The sequence below is a fragment of the Perognathus longimembris genome, chromosome 4 (assembly GCF_023159225.1).
Source record: "Perognathus longimembris pacificus isolate PPM17 chromosome 4, ASM2315922v1, whole genome shotgun sequence".
NCBI lineage: Eukaryota > Metazoa > Chordata > Mammalia > Rodentia > Heteromyidae > Perognathus > Perognathus longimembris.
In genome coordinates this window covers 46,579,330-46,598,647 of record NC_063164.1, presented here as the reverse complement: position 1 = coordinate 46,598,647, position 19,318 = coordinate 46,579,330, and the positions used below count along the sequence as shown (strand labels likewise).

Genomic DNA, 19,318 nt, shown 5'->3' with positions numbered 1-19,318 from the left:
CCCCCCCACTGCTGAGCCCTCACAGGTAGTTAAAAATACTTCATGTCCTTGTACTTGATTCTACTTCCACAAGGGCTAATCTTAAGTGTTTTTCTCTCCCTAGACCCTACTTTACCTTTATATCTCTGCAGAATTCTTGTTGCTTATTTTCTTAATAAAATCAAAGAAATCAGATAGGAATTCATTCAGTTTTCTTGTCCTTTTCTATGTCAATTTTCTATGTCCTTATTTTCTCTGCTTTGATTCTTCTTGTTTCAAGCAACTTGCAAAAGATTTTTCATTTCTGAAACTCACCCACCTGCTTCTGGTCTTAATCATATACCTTCCCATTCTGTGAGCTACTGATTTATCCTTTATACTGCTGCTTCCTCTTGTAACTTTAAACTTGATGACATCTTGCTACATGACAGTGCCCAGATTTCTCTGATCTTAGGAATAGAACTACTCCTGGCACTGTTGACAGGAGCTGTTTTTTGCATTACAGGATGTCTAGCAGCAACTGTGGCCTCTACCCACTAGATGCCAGTAGCTAAATATCCCTCAGTGGACACAGTTACCCCTGTTTGAGAATACATGTTTAGAAATCCTTCCTGTGAACCAAAGAATCTTTCTTCATTTCCATCATCACCAAGTTTCTCTGTGCACCACTCACACTCTTTATCTCCACTGAATCACCACTGAGCTCTGAATCAGGCTTCTGACAGTACTCATTATCCACAATGCTTTCAGATGCCTGAAGTGTCCTGACAGCCAAATACAGTGAGCAGCCATTTGGCACAGTGACAGTGGTATCTGTCGCAGGCATTATTTTCAGGCACATCCTACCCCCCTCACTGTGTTCCATAAATCTGTTTGCTGTATTTCCCAAATGCGCATTTGCCCCTTTGTGTAGGCTTCTACTGTCTTTTTCGCACTTCTCATCCCTTTTCCTGTCTGTTATGGTCTCTTCTACGTGGATAATCCCTAAATTCAGATCTGCCTCTCAGATGAACTGCAGGCTTGCATATCTTTTTATCTTGATAAGGTTTAAGGTTCACTTAACTCACTGTATCTCATCATACTCAAAATTAACCTCATCTCCTTCCATACTTTCTTTGATGCCTATGGATGAGACCATTGTCTCCTCCCCCCCACCCCCCCCTCAGTCCTGGAGCTTAAACTCGGGTCCTGTGCACTGTAGACCCCAGTCTTTGTCGTTGTTGTCGTCCTCCTTCTTCCTCCTCCTCCTCCTCCTCCTCCTCCTCCTCCTCCTCCTCCTCCTCCTCCTCCTCCTCCTCCTCCTCCTCCTCCTCCTTCCTCCTCCTCCTTCCTCCTCCTTCCTCCTCCTCCTCCTCCTCCTCCTCCTCCTCCTCCTCCTCCTCCTCCTCCTCCTCCTCCTCCTCCTCCTCTTTTTTCTGATTCTGGATCTTGAACTCAGGGCCTGGGCTCTGTCCCTGAGCCTCTCTGTGTTCAAGGTTAGCACTCTGTCACTTGAGCCACAATACTACCTCTGGCTTTCCTCTGTTTATGTGGTACTGAGAAATCGAACCCAGGGCTTCATGCATGCAAGCACTCTACCAGCCACATTCCCAGTCCCCCCAGTCTTCTTTATCACTCTCTTAAGCACTTTTTGGTTGCAAAATACATCAGTGAAAAGTTTTTATACCTATGATACTAAAATATACATTTATTAATAAATTTTATGCATATACATCATGCATGAAATCTATAACAATGCAGCTGGCATCATTATAGAATATAGATAATTAATAGTTTATGAAATGGATGTAGATAAAATTAATATTTAAAGTATCAGTAAAACAAAATCATTTTTTCTTTAAGATACTATTTTTTTAGTGGTATAGTGGATCAAACCTAGATCCTTCTTCAGAGTTGGCAAATAAGTACTCTGTCAATGAGGTATGTCCCCAGTTCTTGTGATCCATAGTTTTATCGGCTTTGTTTAAAAAGTCTAAATATCATACTTCATTGTAAAGTTTATTTTGGTTATTGATTTTAGTGTCTTAGTTGAAAAAGAAGCCTTACATTCAAATAGAAGAAATGTATTGTTGGCTATCCTTAGGAAGTCATAATCTTCTAGTAGAGTGGTGGTTGTCTGGAGAGTTGTTGTCTAATGGCTGCAGAGTTTGAGTTTGGGATGATCATGGCTGATAGGAATGGTAGGTAAGAGTGAATGTGCTTAACTGATTTGTGCACAAAAAATCAGTTAAGATGGTAAATTTTATGTATATTATACCACAATTAAAAATAATGCTTAAAAGTATTTAGTTGAGAACCATTCACATGATAATCACAATAAAAGTTAATATTATTAGCTGTTATTAGCACTATCATTAGTAATTATCTCTATGGGTCCATTCATACTCTCAAACTGTCTGAATTTTGGCTCAGCAGTTGATTACCTTACCTACCATGTCTGACATGTTTGCTTACACATATCAGGTACTGAGAAGGTAATTACTGAATAAATGTTTCATTTGCAGTAACTGACAACATTTTTTTTTTGTTTTCATTCTTTCCTTTAGAGACTTAGATCTGTAAAAATGGGCATGGCTCATGACTAAATATTTAATTCATTATAACTTGATACCCTAGGCATATTAATACTTATATTTAAGCTCATAGTCAAAACTTACAGGTAATGCTATTAAGCACATATATACACACACACAAATTGTGCTCACATACTTGTATTGGCTGTTTAAAATGTTAGAGAATATTTGATTAGTTTCTGTAATCAAACCTGTAAATAAAACTTTACATATTTAATACAGTGAGTTTGCCCCTGTAAAAATGGAAAAAGTTAAATTGAACATTTCTAGGCCAATATGGTTATTAAGTTCTGTACAACTCAACACAGTAAACTGGGATACTTTTTCCAAAGTTGACCACACACCTAAAATTTCCAAAAATTCAAATTATATGTATATATTTATATTCATATTAAAAGACCAACAATAGCAATTTGGTATGCATCAATAGTAGCAACAGCTTTTCCAGGTCCTGCCAGTCATCTGGACAAAATTAGAGGCATCCAGCACATACCATTAATGAAAAAACACAAGTTTAAGGACAAATGCACCAGAAAAATGAGAAGTTCTGTTACTGTTGTGGTACCTAGTACCATTTTTTATTAGCTTCTCACTCATTACCTGAAAAGAAAACATTCCTGAATAACACAACATCATTAAAAGCAGCTCTGATAAAGCACCGTCACTCACTACTATGTATCATAACACCAAGTACAAGGTATTTTACATTCACAGAGGTATGAAATAGTAATAATATGTCTACAATAGCAGGCATTACTTTTTTACTGTAATATCTTTACTTATTTATTTATTTTTCTTATTTATTGTCAACGTGATGTACAGAGAGGTTACAGTTTCATATGTTAGGCCTTGGGTACATTTCTTGTACTATTTGTTTCAGGCATTACTTTTTAAAATGGCTTTAGGATGATTTTTAGTATATTTTGGGAAAGTGTGATTGAGAAATTAATGATTGTGAGTGAATTTAGACATGAAAAACAAGTACTCAGAACAAAGGAAGGGACGATGTCCTCAGTTTCCCTGGATAGATAGAACCTTGCCTTTGATTTGTCCATCTAGTAAGTGCAGTGTCTCCTCAGATAGCGGTTCTCCAAGCCCCTCTTCTCCATTTTTCACTGGCTACCAGCGCTTTTCATGCAGTTGTCATGTAATTGTCTACTCAGTAGTCTACTTTCCAGCAAAAGGTAATCATGACTCGCCCATCTCTCTCCGCTTCCTCCCATTTTCCCCCTTCCCCATGAATCAGCAGATGTGGATGATGTCATCTTTTAATTTGGCAATCACCCTGGTGTTAAATGTTACCCTGCCAGAAATCAAGTTCAACAAGGCTGCTTCTGCAGTTTTTGCTTATTTAGATCAGTGGAACTTTTCAACAAACAAAAGATTTGGAATCATGGTAATTCATCATTTTTTGGGTGTGTGTGTGTGTGTGTGATAGTATAGCTCAAAAGGTAGAACATCTGCCTAACAAGTACAGGTCATTAGTTCAAACCCCAGTATTTTAAAAAAGCCAAAAGTGAAACCAAATCAAATTAGGGATTATTAGGTTTGGGGTCTTTTGTAACCAGTGATTTTGAACCATATTGTAATTTTCAAAATAGCATTAGTTGGTCAAAATGTGATTAGAAAATTAATGATTTACATTATCTATCCAAGGAATGGTAGATGAGCACACTTAATAATCTAGGCTCTATCCTAAAAAAAAGACTTGTACATTTAAGACTTTTTTTTCTTATAAGACACATATGAAGTGACAAAATATCAGCATGTAAAATCTTAGAAATGGGACAAGGAATAAGCCTTGGTGATAGAATGTATGTATCATGCATGAAGCCCTGGTCTCAATCTCCAGCATATAAGAGAGACAAAACCTTTAGCAACTGTATTTGCCTTTTTTATATTAAAATTACAAATCATTAAAATTATATTCATAATATAAGTTATATATTTTAACATTTCTATATAACTTATAAGAAATAGGAAATTCATAATACATATAATATTGTATATAATTTGCTGTAGTTGAGAAGGACCATTGCCCATGGTTCTTAGAGACAACCTGCATTCCCATCCCATGTGCTGCTTCTTGACAGGAGGATGGGCTGGGCCCACAGATGAGACAGACAGGAGTAGCAACTCCTTCAAAGGGAGCCAGGCAGACTTAAGCTAATGCATTAGATCTCAAGGGCAAAATGGCATGTAGATCACATATTTGTTTCATGCTCCCATGACATTTGCATATGGAGGTCTCCAGGCATCTTTAACGATTTACCTTTTCTTCAAAATGATTCTTTTTGATCCTCTACTTGTCAGCTAAGCCCATGCCTCCAGTTGCTCCTTTTGCTGTAGTATAACACCTTGCTTTGTCACTTGCTCCAGCCGCCAGGGTCATCCTTGATGCTCACAACTCATTCATCTCCAAACTATATCACAAGCTCATCTTCATTTCTTCCCATCTCCATAATCCACATGTTCCCATTTCTTGCTCTTCATTCATGCCTTTTAGAACAGAAATCTGATCCCATGTCTGCCCTGCTTATTAATCACTTTCCATTGCACTTAGAAAAAAAATGCATACAATTCAAATCCTCCAGGCTGTCTGTCTTCTGTTTAAAATTCCACCCTCCTCCTCATTACCCATCCCTTGCAAACTCCACTACCACTTGCTTTAAGTTTTAGCTTAACACAACTGCCTTCTGACATTTAGTAGTGTGTGTTTTTTTTATGACACCTTTCTTTCCAGTAGATCATAAGTCTGTGAGATCAAGGGCAGTTCTGTTTGATTTATCACTATATCCTCAGTTGCTAGCACGGTATCTGTCACAATATTAGGGACTTGGTATGTATTTGCATGAATAGGTAAATGAATGTCTTTGACAAAAAGAGAATAAAAGCATTACATTCCTAATGTTTCCCATGCTTGAAGTCTGTAAAGTAGTAGGTAGCTTTCTTGACTAAAACGATTAAGTGATGCTGCTACCATGTGATTTTTATTTTATTTTATTTGTTTGTTTGTTTATTGTGCCTAATGTTCAGGCTTGAACTCTGATTTCTCCTAGCTTTTTCCTCCTAAGACCGGTACTCAAACCACCTGAGCCACACCCCCACTTCCAGCTTTTTGCTTGCTAATTAGAGATAAAAGTCTCACAGACTTTAATGCCTAGCCTAGCTTTGAGCCACAAGCCTCAGATCTCGGCCTCCAGAGTAGCCAGGACTACAGGTTTGAGCTACCAGCATACAATTCCATATGCTTTTATAACTATGATTCCAAGCATCCTGGTATTTGTCATTCAGAGGGAGACTGCCCTTAATGCTTATTTCATGGTTTCTGACACTTGGTTAACAATTTAATTTTAAATCACTACAGAGACTTGCCTCAGATGGAAAAAAAAAAAAGAACTTACCTAGGTTGCTAAAAATATGTGAGCCTTACTGTACCATGTAGAATAGAAAAACTAATTTGATGCTTTGGGAGTGAAAAAAAACAAACCTTTTTTCCCCTCCACATGCATTATTTCTCCCCAACGATGTGCTAAGTTACAGATGTTACATTATCACTGTAATGAAAAAATTTTGATTGGATGGTGGATAAGGCTATAGCAGCTGTATTAAGATGTGTTTTTGCAGAGTTTGCTCTGTCTTGGGGATGATAGGGATGCAAATGTGAAAATTCACAATGGATCTGAATGCGGTAACATCTTTTGCAGTACTTTTTCAGAGTTCAAGCATGGGTTCCATTGCTATTAGATTCCCACTGCCTGAAAGTAGTTTAGGGGGTACTAGTCTCCCAGCTGCAGTTGGCATGTGCTAATTGATTATTTTAGATGCTTTCCCTTGACACAATGAGTGTTCCTAGAAAATGATTTCCTGCTGTTTCCTTCTTAATTAAAAAGAAATGACCACAACATAATGCCATACTTTGGATCTGGCATTGGCTGAAGACCTGTATATTAATGGCTGGATCCTCAGCTTAGGGCTATTGAGAAGTGGTAAAACCTTCAGTAGGTGGGTCCCCATGGAAGGAAATGATTCTATTGGGACATACCCTTGAGAAGGATATTGGGACCCAGACAATTTCCTCTCTTCACCTCCTATCTGCCCTGAGGTAGACAGTTCCTTGACCATACATTCCCACCATGATCTACTGTACCACCACAGACTGAAACCTAGGAAACTAGGAATCAAAATAAACATTTTCCCCTTAGAAGTTGATTGTTTCTCTTATTTTGTCACAATGTTGGAAAGCTAGAAAGCACACACTGCAAATTTTTCAAATTCCATTTCTGATTATTTGAAAATGTAGTTGCAGAGTGTATATAATTGAATTCTTTCATTTTGTTCATGGCTTCTCAGATTGGGAACCTACTCTAGAAAAATGGCTGCTGTTTTCATTTTGTAATGGTATGGGACATAAAAAAAGAATCCACCAGTCATCACAAGCCCTTCATGAAGAGGAGAATGGTGCTTATTCCAAGTCAGTGTGTATTTAAACATGTTGGTGCAAAAGTATGTGTTACACCATGGGTGGAATATGCTACAGATTGAACAAATACTATCACTAGTAGGAAATGGTGCCATCCATGTGGACTAGTTACATACCAATTGGATAATTTGTGCATAGGCTCTTCTGTCTTCTAAGCACATCTGCTCACACCGTCATTTGATCTTTACAGCATCCTTATGGAATAGGTGTGAGAGGTAGAGGACTGGTATTATGACACCTCATTTGCTGGGAGAACTAAGCTTCACATGAGTAGCATTTCTTCAAAAGTCTGTAATTGACAGGTGACAGGACTGGCATGCAAATCCATGTCTTAGATATTAAGGTCCTAGACATAAATACCATATGCACTCTATAGGTTCATATGTGTCTGGGGTGTTAGCCCAAGGCATCCTACACAGAAGCCTCTGCACTCCCTGCTCTCATAGTTTTAGGAAAGGTCTTGAAAGCTAGCCTAGTCTCTCCATCCAGACCCTGGCCCCTTCTTCAGTCTATCAGTTGTATCTTTTCAGTATTCCTGCAGCCTTGACTCACTACAACCTCACTCCTGTTTCCTTTTCTGGTATGTTTTTCCCCCTAAGTCCTTTCCTCCCTTCCACTGTAAAGGGAAGGGAACACTATTTCTCCTTTGTAAATGCTGAACATTTCTTATTAGCAATATCTCAGGGGGGGGCATTGCAGTTCCCTTTTTTTTGGCTCTCATTCTACTCTGTCCAGTGTCTGCCTTCCTGCTTGTCTCCTCTTATGGATTCTGGGCACTTCCTTTTTGGCTAGAAGTACTTTTCCTCTATTCCTAATCGTTCAGTACTAATTCCCTCCAACTTGTTCCATCATGGAGGATGAGAACTGACATCATTTTCTGTTTACAAGCACCTCTACAGTCAAATGGTGACCACCCTCAAGGTCTTCTGTTCCTACTTTTCATGAGTGAGAACTCTAGCTTATCACACTATGCCCCAAATGAAGCAGAAATTCTCTCCATCTATTAATAGAGTCATTTTCCAGTTTTACAAAGTAAAAGCTTTCTTGTCTTCTTTATTTGAGGTCATCTGGAAACCTTGGTGCTTTTATCTTAGAATTATTTATTGTGGCCTTTGAATTAGCTTTCCTTCCAGTCGTGCTCCATTCTCGGAAAAGTCTCCATTCTACTTCTATGGTTACCTCCCACACAATTTAGTTTGATTCTATCACTCACCAGATCAAAGCTTCCTGGCTCCCAGCCTTACCTTTCTATGTGGGGAGGGAACCACTCCCTTTATAATCACTGGCAACTCTGTCCGGCATGCAGTAGATGCTCCAAAATTCAACCTGTTCCCTACTTGTGACTGCTGCTAAGAACTTCCAGCTTCTAAACTGTGTTTTATGTGTTGTGTAGGGCTTTCTCAGTTTGGGGTCCTTTTGTAAATCAAAGTCCTCTCCATATTCCATTTTCAAGGATTCCCCACTTTTTATACCCACAGGTTTACATATACAACTGGGGCTCTGTTAGGTGTAAGTGTTTATTTTGTTCACTTGTAGGCAATCTGAAGTTTGTAGTAGGCTCTTTCCTAATAATGATAAATGGCTTGGGTCTTGTGATTGATATTTTCCCTCTCATTTATTTTATAAGACTTTGAGGAAAATGCGTATAGAGGTTTGGACCTAGACAGTGGTCATGGTAAGATTCTAGCTGAAAAATCCAAAAAAGAAGTTGAATTCTTTCTACATTTAGGTAAGAAAACTAAGACTCAGAAAGTCTAATAGTTCAGCCAAGTTTACATAGACAAAAAGTACCAAGTTATAAAGAGATCTCATGAGTGTGTGTGTGTGTGTGTGTGTGTGTGTGTGTGTGTGTGTGTGTGCTGTTTGTGGGTGGGTGGTGTACACAGAAAAATATCTCATGGAGCTTATTTGTAGCATAGTGCTAGAGGGGCAATGTAAAGTTTCATAGTAAATTTAAAGAGTACTTATTGGAGCCTGTGGAAATATTGGTTGTTGGCACATACACTTTGTTTGTGAGATTTTATTGTTCTGTTATGAAATAAATTTTTTGCATGATTTTATCTTGATGCATCTTGTTGGAGATGGAGTAAAATGAAAGTCCTCTGTCAGGCAATGGCTTATGCTTATAACCCTAGCTACTCTGGGGGGCTAAGATCTGAGGATCTCTGTTCAGAGACAGCCTGGTCAGGAAATTCTACAAGCCATTTATCTCCAAGTAACTTTAATACAATGCATATAGCCCTGCCATTAGTCATTTTTAGTGTTAGGAAAGAGCAACCACTGGGGATCTTGTTTTGTTAGAAATTCTCTTCAAGAAATTCTCTTCTTTGTATATCAAGTATCAAGTTGCTTTTGCTGCTAGCTTGAGGGTGGAGATGTTTGTGTTAAGGCTTTAGTCTCACTGTTTTTCCTGAGCTTTTAGTTTGGGATTTGAGTCTAAGAATGACAGATATTCCAAAGGAAGTTGTATAGATTGTCTAGTTTGCTTCATTTTGTATTAGTGTATGTAGCACCTACTGAATAATATTTTGCAAAACAAAATTCAATTGTGTGTTTAATTTTTAAAAACAAAATATTCAAATATCTCGTGTATTTTATAACATGCAAATAAAATGTGAGCCTTTGTTAAGTAGATCATCGTTGGCATGAAGTTTTATAGCTCTCCACTTATTCTTTCATATGGATGTGCCATGTTTACCCAATCTGTTTCCTGTTGTAGATTTAACCATTGTATGTCATTTTCATGATTATGCAGTGAATATTATGTAGTGAGTGTTTCTGCAAATATATCTTTGTATATGTTTATGAAAGGAAATGACTGATCTTCTAAAGATTACTATTTTTCTTTTTATAATAAAGTGTATGGAGCCCTTTCAAATCTCTTTACTTACATTTTCCATCTTTGTCTTGAGCTTGTGTTTAAGGCACTCAAATGAAGTACACAGGCTTTTTTGACCCACTCAGTTTTCCTTTGGAGCTCACTTTTGCACCAGCTATCTGTTGTTGTTTTTTTCCTGTCCGGGGGCTTAAACTCAGGGCCTGGTCACTGTCCCTAAGCTTCTTTTGCTAGCACTCTACCACTTGAGCCACAGTGCCACTTCTGGCTTTTTCTGTTTATGTGGTACTGAGGAGTTGAACTCAGGGCTTCATGCATGCTAGGCAAGCACTTTACTCACTAAGCCACACCCCAGCCACAGACTTCTATTTTTCCATAACCTTGATTGTCCTCTGTATGCCATTGATACCTTTTAGCCAATATGTAGATACATCTTTGTTATAAGGGAATACCAAAATTGAGAGACAAAGGTTAAATAGACAAACCAATGTAACAACAACAATTACAAAACTATATGGTGTAAACCAACTGTACAACTCATGGGGGGCAGAGGAAAATGGGGAGGGGCGAGGCAGGGGAAAAATGAGGGAGGAGGTAACAAGTTAGATAAGATATGTACTCACTGCCTTTTGTATGAAACTGTAACCCTTCTGTACATCACTTTGACAATAATGAAAAAAGAAAGAAGTCCTAACTTGATGTTTTGTTATTCAGAATCTCACGTCAGCACACTTAAAACCATAAGGATTCCTTCTCCTTTGCACTTTCAGCAAGAGCTGTGAGCTATACAGCCACTTCATCCTACTGCCTACTGAAAGTCTTTACTAAGATCACTAGAAGGCGTTCAGCACTTCAGGTGTAAATATAATAACTAAAGGTGCTAATATTTTTTTAGAACACTATGTAACAGGAATTATGCCACATATTTACTTGCGTTGCCTTATTTTATTACAGCAGTATAGGGTCTAGCATAATAGACATCTTACAGATGGGAAGAGGTGTGAACAGACCTCTTTGGAGAAACTAGCAAATCAGATTGTGCTCTTAACAACTATACTGTGTAGTTCCCAAGAGTAACTGATGGTCCTTCATCCCATAGCATAGGATTGTCTTACCTTTGTAAATAGTACTCCAGGAGTTTCATAAAATTGGAAGACACCCTTGGTACTTTTTCTCTCTCATTTGTCCATATTGCCTGTTGGTTATGCCTCAAAATATTATGGATAATGTCGCATTTCTCTCCACTGACTACAGCCACCCCACATCTGGTCAATCTATCTCCTGCCCCAGCAACCCCAAATTTGTGTTTCTGTTTTTGCTTTTCAGATCTAGTTTTCACACACTCATCTTTTAAAATGCAGATTTTATTGTTTCAGTTCCCTGTTAAAAATCTCAGTGACTGCCCATTGTACTGAGACTGAAATAACTCTGATTTCATTTTAATTATTTGTTTCCATCTACTGGGTTGAGGTTTGGCTTTTTTCTCTTTTTCAAGGAGCTTAAAGTGCATCACTAAATTGTTGGTGTAAGATTTCTCCAATTTGTTGATATAGGCAGTCAGAACTATAAATTTTCCTCTGAGTACTGCCTTTGCTGTGTCCCAAAGGAGTTGGTATACTGTATACTTCTTTTTGTTAAATACCACAAACGTTTGAATTTCTAGTCTGATCTCTCCAATGACCCACTGGTGATACAACAATGTGTTTTTCAGTCTCCATGTATTACAGGATTTTCTATGGTGACTTTTGGTGTTGAACCTTTTTTGCCTTGGAAGTTCTGCTAGCTTCCCTTGGTTTACTAGGCTGCACTTAGGGCTTTGCCACTTCCTGTTCATTCTGCCTGGAATGCTTCTAGTTTTCCCTCTTCACCTGAGTAACTCCTACTCCTCCTTTTGGAGTCACTTTAAATATAATTTTCACAGAGCAGAAGCCTTCTCTGATTCGGTGATATAAATAAGGACTTCCTTTATATTATAATCACAGACGTTGTTTTCCACCTTTATATCATTGAACATGATTTACAGGCTTAGATTCATTGGTGGTATTTTTTTTTAATCTTATGCCTACCACTCTCTAAAGAGGAAGTTGAGCATGAGAATATATGCCTGTAATCAGAAGTTTCTCAGAAGAGTTCCAGGCTCCTTGGGAGACAGAATTAGGAAAGGAATATGGGCCAAGGCCAGCTTGGGCAAAAATAAGATAAAAGCAAAAAGAATACAAAAATTAGAAGACTCAAGTAGTAGAGTGCTTGACTAGCAAATATGAAGCCCTGAGTTCAAGCCTTAGTACCACCACCACAAAAATAAATAAACAAATTAGAATCAAGGAGGATAGAAAGAGCCAAGTCTCCTACTCAGTCCCAGTAGAAGAACCATTATAATCCCCAATAGGGGTTGTGAAATTGAATTAGAATCAGTTCTTAACATTTTATTTGATAAGCCATCTAGTCTGTCAATATTTTCAACTTAGCAGCAGTTACTATAGCATCTTTTTCTTCTTGCTTCTTTCAACTAGTGGAATGTCTGTGCTTAATTTTCCTGTCTTTAACTCTGAGCGTGCTGTCCCGGTTTGCAAGGGCTTTCCTTGGGAGCAGAAAGGAACTTGCAAGGGATCCTTTATGCCTGGTTACTATAAAGGAGGCAGACTACCAAGAGCCTCTCTGAAATTATTGCCTGTCACTCTGGCCATCTAAGCTGTCCTCCAAGGTGCCTGTTGGAGGATTTTTTTTTTCAAGCTTGCAGTGGTTTTAGTTTTTTTTTTTTTTTTGCCAGTCCTGGGCCTTGGACTCAGGGCCTGAGCACTGTCCCTGGCTTCTTTTTGCTCAAGGCTAGCACTCTGCCACTTGAGCCACAGTGCCACTTCTGGCCATTTTCTGTATATGTGGTGCTGGGGAATCGAACCCAGGGCTTCATGTATACGAGGCAAGCACTCTTGCCACTAGGCCATATTCCCAGCCCTGGTTTTAGTTTTGAAGGCAGTTTTTTTTTTTTTTTTCCTGATCACAAACTCTTCTTGCCTAAAGCAAGCCACTGAGAAGATCTGTTGATTGAAATTCTCCGTTTCTGTAACAGTGACAGTTCCCTCTCAGGCACTGGCATCAAATGAACATAATTTTCTTATTGCTTCTTTACTGCACTTCCTTTGTCAGATTATAAATAGTGTCTGCAGTCATCCTGTGTGTGTTTGCTTTTGAAAGACTGGATTCCTCACAGAAAGACATTTTATCAATCATTTTATTATTGATTGCCGGGCTCGGGTCACCTCCCCTGGCGCAGGGACTCAGGTTCTGCTATCCGCTAACAGCTCCCTTTCTCACCCTCTCCCCTGGTCACCCAACCCGCAGGTAAGGCCAGAGTGGAGTGGGGGGCTCAGGAAAGACCTCAGGTGCACGGGGCCCTACGAGATCGCTTTACCCCCTCCTTACCCGTGAAGAAAGCCAGGCGTGTGGGGATCTCGGAGATGCTTCGAGAGCGAATCTGATTTATTAGGGAAGGGCAAAGGCTGATATGGTGGGAGGTGACGAGAGAAAAGGTGATCGGCCAGAGCGCTGATGATAGGCTGGGCTTGTCATAGGACCCCCTCATGAGCTAATGTCACTTGGATAGCGACACCCCAGGGGTGAAAAGCCCGCGAGAATGGGGGGCACATGGGCTGGTGAGAAAGTTGGGGGCTGGTTGCAAAGCCAGTTCTTCTGGTTCCGGACCCAGAGAATTGTGGCCTGCTTCCGCATTCCCCAGGGCTGGGGGAAGGGCGGCGGCGTCTAGGGCCCGCTCTCCAATGCCCTTCCCCCTCAAGGCCAAGGCTGAACCCCAACAATTGATCACACATGGATGTGTGTTTTTGGAATCTTCATATCTGTTAGTAAAGAACAGGTGCTTTTCAATCTATATTGGGACTTAGGAGTCTACTAAAAGTACAAACTAAGTACTTGGAGAGTGCATTGGCCAAGTAGTAAGCATCTCATTCTTGAAGGTCACCATCCATTGGTTCAGTGATTAGATGCTGCAGAGGTTGTCTTCAGTTCTTACCAGTTTTTCTGTCTTCACCTTGATATATTTAGTATGTCTTAGGCATGACATCAATGCTGAACTTTAAAGGAATGTTGGGGAACAAAACCGATAAAATCAAGTAATTTGCAGGAGGGGAAGGACAAGAATGGTTCATTCAAAAAGCTGGCAGAGTTTTCATCAAACTTCCTTTTGTAGCCCAAGCCCTTAGTGCTCCTGTTTTTACTATTTCTTTATGAATGGTAGAGGCTTACAATTTAAAATGACCCGGTACAAAATTATTTGGTCCAAAGTTCTTGGAGTCCATTGAGATCTTGGTGTTCATGTCATTGGTGGTTTGGCCTTAATGTATGTGATTTTTGTGCCACGAGGAGGAGGAAAGTCAGACTGTGGGATAAGTGGTTTAGAAGCTCTATACCTCTTAAGCATCTACTCTCAATATTGGGGACTGCATAAAAAGTAATATGTGTTTGATGGCTTAAAGGCAAGCTTTTTGATGGCAGGAAAGCTATACAACTCTGTGTAATATATTGGAAGAAAAGAAGTGCTATTTCAAGAAAGCAGCGTATTTGGATAGGAGATGGCCGACTTAGGAAAAATATAGCTTAGTACATAGCTTTGGTGTTTGCAGAATTAGATTGTAAAGGTTTATAAACAGGATAACAGCTGGAGTAAAGGATTTAGCCATAAGCTTTAGTTTGTCTTGAGGTATCCTGCTCTCTTGCTGTAGTGCGGTAAAATCATTACTTCAGAAAAGGAGCAAGAATTGGTCAATTTAAAACATGTTTCTGTTTAGAAATTTACTAAATAAATGTTCAGATGGCCTTCCTCAGGCAATTCCCCTAAAACCCAGCAGTTGGTAAAGTTGAGCCAGTGCTACTTAGGAAAGTCATGTGAGACAAAGTGGATAAGCTTCTGAAACTGTAAGAGTAGAATATACCAAGTCATCTCATAGCAGAGCTGAAAGGCTGGAGCCCAGAGCTGAGATAAAAGGAACTTTAGCTCCAAAACTGGATCTTAAGAGCTATTCAAACATTTCAGGCAGGCACTTGGTACACAGGCATATTATTTGAAAATGACATGAATGCAAAAGTATTTATCCAATTGATCTTGTAAGTACAGTTCTGTGCCAAAATATTCTCATGGAAAACATTGCTCTGGCATGCATTCTGACTTGTAACTTGGGCCAACAACATACCAGGCCAACCCAGTAGTTTCCTTCTCCCCTGACTCATGAGGAGCAAACTCAATGTCAAAGAAGAATTATGCATGCAATTTATATTCATTCCCTGTTCCCCTCCCTCTCCTCTCCTTTCTCTTTCCCTCTTTTCCCCTCTCCACTGCCTTTTCCTTTCCTTCTCCTCCTCTTTATAATTGTGTATTTTGATAATTGCACCTGACTAGGGGGTTATTCTAAAGCAAAGTTTTTAAAAAGTAAAATAAAGGAATGACTCAACATGTTCACTTCTTGCCAGGCTTCCTTCAGTTGAACATATGTGTACCTTGACATTGGCTTAATAGGACAAATGTCTAACTTTCTCATTTCTATATGTAATGAGATCCATAAACAATTTAATATCTCATCCCTAATATAATTTTTATATAAGCTCACGAACATTATTTTGGCTGGCCATGCTCCAGTGTGCTTTATGATAATTGATTCTCAATTATGAACATGCACTTTCTCCAGTTCTCTTAAAATCCAAAACCACCTTCCTTCTGGAATGTGCTTTTAAGCATCTTCTCTTGGCCTTTAAGTTTGTGTATGTACAAACAAGATTATAAACTTGGCTAAAGGTTTAAGTTTTTGCACTATTATACCAGATGAGTCATATAATATACTTTGTAATTGGATATAAATATAGTTTGTGTTATCCTTATTTCTGACATAGAAGACCGGCTACTGTGTTTTCCAGCAGGAATTTCCCACAAATAAAAAGAATATACTTTGTGTATTTGAAAAAGATATTAATGATCTCTTCAGATAATGACCTCTTCAGAATGTGGTCCCTGGGTAATTACAAATCATTATTATGAATTTACTATTGCATCAAAGTATAGAATTACTTTAATATCATTTTTTCCCTTGATACTAAGTCGCTTGCTAGGGTTGTTTTGAGTGAAGTATGTGGAGGTCATCTCTACTTTGTACATAAATAAAATGAAACTCAGAAAAGTTGTGATTTGCCTAGGAAATCAGTAAGTATTAAATGGTGAAGAGGGGCCTTTCTCTTTCCTTCCTTCCTTCCTTCCTTCCTTCCTTCCTTCCTTCCTTCCTTCCTTCCTTCCTTCCTTCCTTCCTTCCTTCCTTCCTTCCTTCCTTCTTTTGTTCTTTGCAGTGTTGGGGACTTAATCCCAAGGATTTGAACACGCTAAACAAGCACTGTATGATTGGCTGAATCCTCAGTCCTTTAGTCTTTTTAAAAGAACTTTAATGGTGGAAAACTTAAAATACGTCCAAAGTAATGAAGTAATATAATGAGACCCAGTTACATAACTCTTGCTATCATAATTATCAATACTCTGCTGTTCTTATATCATCTGTGTATTCACCAACTCTCACCATATGATGATAATCATGGCTAATTTTTAAGGTTTTTTTTTTGTTGCTATTGTTTAGTTTTTGTTGCTAGTCTTATACAAACACCGTTTGGATTCTTCACCTAAGGACTATCTTTGCTTGTTCATAAACTTCATATGAATGATATATATTTCTTTGTGTCCGGCTTCTTTTGTTCAGCATCATGTCTGTGAGGCTCTAGTTAATGGCTGTTAAGTCTGAAGTTACATCCTCATCTCATAGTTAACAGTAAGACGGTGCCCTTCAGGATGGAGAAAACAGGGTCATCTCATCCTTGCTTGAGCTCACATAGAGAGATCAACATTATTCTGTTCAGTGACAGCGCATTTTGCTGGGAAAGTTCTTGGTTAGAAGAGATGTCATATGAAATAAGCTGAGCCATTAGCTTGTACAGGGGTCATCACCACTCCCCTGTCCCTAATGATTTTCCCTAATGTACCTGTCTGCATGCTTTTGGTATTCTCTTGGTTAAATTCCTTTGGATATTATGCCTATTTTTTTTTAGGTCAAGTACTGATCATTGTAAGATCCAGAAAGTCATTTACCTGTCTCCTTGTTTTTAATGAGATTACTTAATGGTTCAATTTTGCTAATTAAGTAGAAGAGAAATGATCAAATAATGGTTAAATTACTGTATCCAGAGCTTGCATTTAATTTAATTTCATTTAATTTAAAAGAAATCAGTAAGGACTCAACAGTAGAATTAGATCCAAATGTGTTTTTCTTCGGTAGGGAATTTTGTTTGGATTCTTTAATTTAATTACCCCTCCTTTTAGGTTGGAGAAGGCAGAATTAACATTACTTTTAGTTTTAAAGGGAGAAAATTTAAGAGCTTAAAGAGGAAATAGCCATAAGCATAGCAGTGATCCCAAAGATGAACTAATTTATAGATGCCTCTAGCTTCTTTGACAGGCAACACTTCTTTTCCATGCTGAGTTTCTTATAATTTCTTTAACTTATTGGACAGAAAAGTCCAAAAGGTAAAATTAACTTTTTGTCCCTTTGCTGTTTGCATTTGAATGGCCTGATTCCCTATATGAAACTTCTAGAAAATGTGGTTGGTTTCTGGAAATCCTACCAACAGCTTGCTGATCAGGGCCAAGATGACCATTGCTTGTTAGATGCAAAATAGTAATCTGCTAATTATAACATTTATCTTTACGTTTTAGTCAAAATGTTTCCATAAGAACTATTATATGTCAAGGCTTTGATTGAAAGTCAGGATAAATGTATGATTTATTCCTTTATTTACCAATATCAAAAAGCCCTTGAATGACCTATACAGTTGATCATTGGTTTTTTTTTAGACCATCAAAAATTTGTGGATTTAAATAATATACGGAAGCTCAGTCAACTACCATGCAGCTGCCATAATTATCAATACTGATAATTAGATGATTGTTCCATTTTTAGCTAGAGCAGCCTCTTAATTGGCTGCCAAACCGTGTGTTTGTATTTGTATATATAACATCTTTGGTTTGTTTATTCCATATAATAGTCCTAGGACTATTTGATAGACATCTCATTGTACTTCTAGTCCTGAGATTTGAAATCATCACTTCTTCAAGGAGGTCTGTTTCTTTTTGATGAAAAGAGTATTTCAAGGAGAAATTTGGGCGCTGGGGGTGTAAATTACAACTTGTTCCAGGTCTTTTCAGAGGATGAAGTTAGGAATTTCACACTTAAACAAACCACTTCATTAGTTCCTTGTGATGCTTCTGCTTCAAACTGAAGATTATAAGGGATTTTTAAAGTCTTAAACCTCTCTATTTTTAACTTAAACTATCTTTACCTCTTTTCTCCCATATTTAAAATTCTATTTCCAATATAATATAATATAATTCTCTGCCAATATATTCTCTGCTCTGTGGATGGATATGAACAGATTTCAGGTTAATGACATGTTTATCTCTAGATGAAGTTTAAAAATGAGAAGAACTAATCTTTGGTATTTGAATAGTGGTCTTTCAGAAATTCTTGATTTTCATACTAGTGTTTTATAACTTAATCTAGGTGATAGTTACATAGTTGTATACATTAGTTAAAAACTACCCTTTTGCCTAAGAATTACTTACCACTTTATTCTTCAGGAACATTATAATTCTAGAAAAAGAGTTAAAGAAGAAAAGAGAACTATGGGAAATTAACAAAAGAGAACTAAAGTACGATTAGTTAGAAAGGAATAGATTTAACTAATCAAGAACTGTAAGATACTGTCAAAAGAATAAGCAATATAATTATAAAATATATAAACTGTAAAGGGACCTGAAAACATTGTATGGTCTTATCTTTTTAGTTTTTTAATTGTAATGATAAAGGTGAAGTACAGAAGATTTACAGTTATATAACTCAGGTAAAGGGTACATTTCCTTTTTCGATAGTCACCCCTTTCCTCTCTCTCCCAGTTTTTCTCTCCCATCTCCACCTAAGTGGTCTGTTTTTTTGCCCTGTTCTTTGACTTTTCACAGAAGCCATGTCTGGACTTGTCTGAGTAGAGAAGAGATTGAAGAAGTTGAAACTCAAATACTAGTCACAGACTTCCATAGTGCAGAAATATGCCTGGAGCATTGCCATGAAATGATTTATATGAAGTGAGGAAATCAAAAGATGTTACCGCACTTCAAATGGAGAATTGTGTATTGAGCAAATTTCAACTTTGGTTGACCCTTCTTCAACTGTTTTTTTCTTACTTTAGACATTTTCTCAGAGAAAGGATTTTATTTTTTGAAATATTCAGTCTGTGAGTAGAAAACAATTAATTGGCTGAGTCCCTTGTGCCTATGGTGGATCTAGGTTTATTTTATACTCAAGAGAGCTCTTTGTCATCATTTTTGTCGGATTTCTCCTGCCTCCATCTTTA

The 19,318-nt window shown here is 38.0% G+C and overlaps 1 protein-coding gene and 1 long non-coding RNA gene across 8 annotated transcripts in view; one reads left to right on the top strand and one right to left on the bottom strand.

Moving 5' to 3' along the window:
* The window catches only part of Osbpl6 (oxysterol binding protein like 6), a 185,685-nt gene that overhangs the window by 50,134 nt on the left and 116,233 nt on the right, over positions 1 to 19,318 (top strand). The gene's annotated exons all lie outside the window — the stretch shown is intronic.
* LOC125350514 lies at positions 1,993 to 5,649 on the bottom strand. The gene is made up of 2 exons (XR_007210757.1): positions 3,440 to 5,649; positions 1,993 to 3,308 (listed from the first exon to the last, which is right to left on the bottom strand). It is a non-coding gene; the product is annotated as an uncharacterized LOC125350514 (long non-coding RNA).